We start from the raw sequence: 3,024 nt of genomic DNA, 5'->3' as shown, positions 1-3,024 counted from the left end.
AGACAATTTTTAAGATATAATAAAATATAATTAATTTATATTTAAAGTATAATTATTGTACTGTATCAAACATTGAGAACAATAAAATTACATTTTAAACTTAATTATCTTATTTAAATGATGATTAAGGATTCGTTTCACATAGATTTTGGTAGTACAAAATGATTAATATAAAATAAAAATATTTTGTTGAATAGAATGTGGTAGGTGAAAAAATTATTGTATAATTAGTGTTTAGTGTTTTATTGTGCATGGTAGGTAAAAAAATAGAAAATAAATATGAAATATGTGTCAGGTATATTTTGTTATAGTCTAAGATTTGCTGTATTATAGAAAATAGCAAATTATATAAAAATAAGATCATATGTGAAAAAAAAATAAAATTAAAACTGTGATTTTATACCACACATAATGTTAAAGACAAATTTAATAACAAAATTGTTCTTGTTCGAATTTTTTATTTTAATAAATAAAATAAATATGATAATTACGGAAATAAATATTTTAAAAAATAATTATTGAAATAAATTTTTCTCTCTTATTTTGTTTATAAGACATGTGAACGTGACAAGTGTATATCTCGTTTACAGATACGTGCAAGCCTATCTCGTTTACACTGTAAACGAGATATGACTGGGAGACGTCTTTAAATAGATGTTGTTCACCGTCTTTGATCGGGTCCTGTTTGAACTTTTCAACGACTTTCTCGTCTCTTTTATCCCTTTCTAACCATATTATCGATACATACGACGATAGCGCGCGCAATTGGTAACGATGGAGACATCAACAGGTTGAACGAGACTTCGCATTATATCGGGACAGCCGACTTTGAGGTTAGTTTTGTGTTGAATTTTGTGCAATCCTGTACAGACATTTTTGTATGTAGCCATGGTTAGGATAGTCGCGAATAGAAATAGGTTGCTTGTAGAAATTGAAACTCTATTTAATTGTGGAAGGTTATTACTACTACATAAATATTAGTTTAGAACTCTATTTTACCTATGGTAGGTTGTTACCACTTATTATAATATTTTAGTTAGGTTTTTTTTAGTACTAAATATATTAAAATCAACAGAATAATATTTGTTTAAAAACAAGTAATTAAAGATGTAAGGACTGTTAAACGTTGAAGACCCAATTAAAGTTTTAAAAATATTTCTTTATAATTCTAAATTTTTTTCTTTAGAGGTCTCGCCTTCTACTCCCCCGACGAGTGAGTCATACCCTTCTCCACCGGAAGCTATCGTTCTGTATCTGGTTGAGGCTGGATTTGGCGACACGGTGCCCCTCAGAGATTTCACATTTGACAAGTTTCTGATTATGGCACTCGTGGAGTGATGACATCCGGAGACCCACACGTTTCATCTCCTGTGGGGTGAGGTCACTATCACCCTGCAGGACGTGGCGTACCACCTAGGACTACGCGCACACGGGCTCCAATCGAGGGATGCCTCCGTGACTTCGGTAGGTGGTACTAGACGGAGACGTGGCAATTGGTGGAGCGGCTGCTGGGTGCTAGGCCTCCGGTGACTCTACAGCAGGCCGCACAAAGGAAGGAGTCGTTCACGCTAAAGCTTGTTTGGCTGTAGGACCAGGATGCTGACGGAGGGGTTGGACTATATCAACAGCAGTATGACCTTATAGATGAAACTGCTATCCAACTGCTAAACAACTATGCGCTCCACCAACCCTTTGGACCTCCCTAACGCAATAGAAAAGCATTGGTTTAGCCATATTTGAAAACTACTAAATATATTGCACAGAAGTACTCAAAAGCTCAATTAAATTTGAACTCATCAGTATCAGAGGTTCTATCGAAGGGCAATACAGAGACTCCATTGACACCTATTCGCAGCTTGACGGCATTGCACATGGTACTATAATCGGTCTAACTCGATCACTCGGTACTCAGCAGACCAGTGAATACTGTAGTTTTTCACACCCTGCAGTACTGCATATCGGCATTTGAACTGTGGCCGGTCCGAAATTCTACCCCACCGTTTAGGTTGTAATCCTCTTTCTCCATGTTGAAAAACAGAGTTCTCTCATAGTCTCATGCATGGCATCCAGATCCAGACTGTGATAGTGACTTGGTACTGCCAATAGCGTCGAAATTGGGTGGGGGTGGAGGTAAGACATGGCGCGCCACAATCTCAGCAGGCGTCTCCGGTACAAACTCTTCCTCCTCACCCCCTTCGGAAGAATCACTGTCGACACTATCCGCCACGTATTCTTCATCTGACTCTTCGTCACCCTCCTCCACCTCTTCCACTGCAATGGCGACATGAATGGGTGGTGGTGCGAGAGGTCAGTCGTCTTGTACATAGGTCGAGTGTACAGAACCACCACGACCAACATCTCCAACCTCGACAGAAAGATCCATCACTTGTTCCGCCATGATTCTCCCATGGATGTCGAACATAAGCCGCACATGCTCGTCCCCTAAAAGTCGAAATAGTCGAAACCGGAAAACTCCATTACCCATGGGTGCCAACAACCTATACCCCACCCTTCCGACCTCCCTCGTTTTTGTACCACCGAGGTTGCTCAATATCAAACTCTTCAACTCCGACAACGTACTTACACGCTGAGTCCGCAACAGTATCGAATTGTCACATTCAAATATTACTCCGTTGTCGCTATTTTTCATATGACAATTGGGGTAAATACACCCAACTATGTACACGTTGTTACTGACCATTGTTGCCTTATTTTTGTGAGAAAAATTGGACAGAAAAAGATATAAAATGTGTGTGAAGAATGCCAAGAGTTATCCATCTTTTTTATAGCTGCTGAAAATTTGTCTCCCCTATAAACGAGATATACACGTATCACGTTCACGTGTTTTATCTCGTTTATCGTGCAAAATTATCTCATTTACAGTGTAAACGAGATAAGAGAAAGGAATTTATTTCGGTAATTATTTTTTAAAATATTTATTTCAGTAATTACCATATTTATTTTATTTATTTAAATAAAAAATTCATTATTGTATTGCATCAAAGAGAAATAAAAATGAAATTG

Source organism: Arachis ipaensis, chromosome B06 (assembly GCF_000816755.2).
Source record: "Arachis ipaensis cultivar K30076 chromosome B06, Araip1.1, whole genome shotgun sequence".
NCBI classification, from domain to species: Eukaryota; Viridiplantae; Streptophyta; class Magnoliopsida; order Fabales; family Fabaceae; genus Arachis; species Arachis ipaensis.
Note: the sequence above shows the minus strand (reverse complement) of the source record.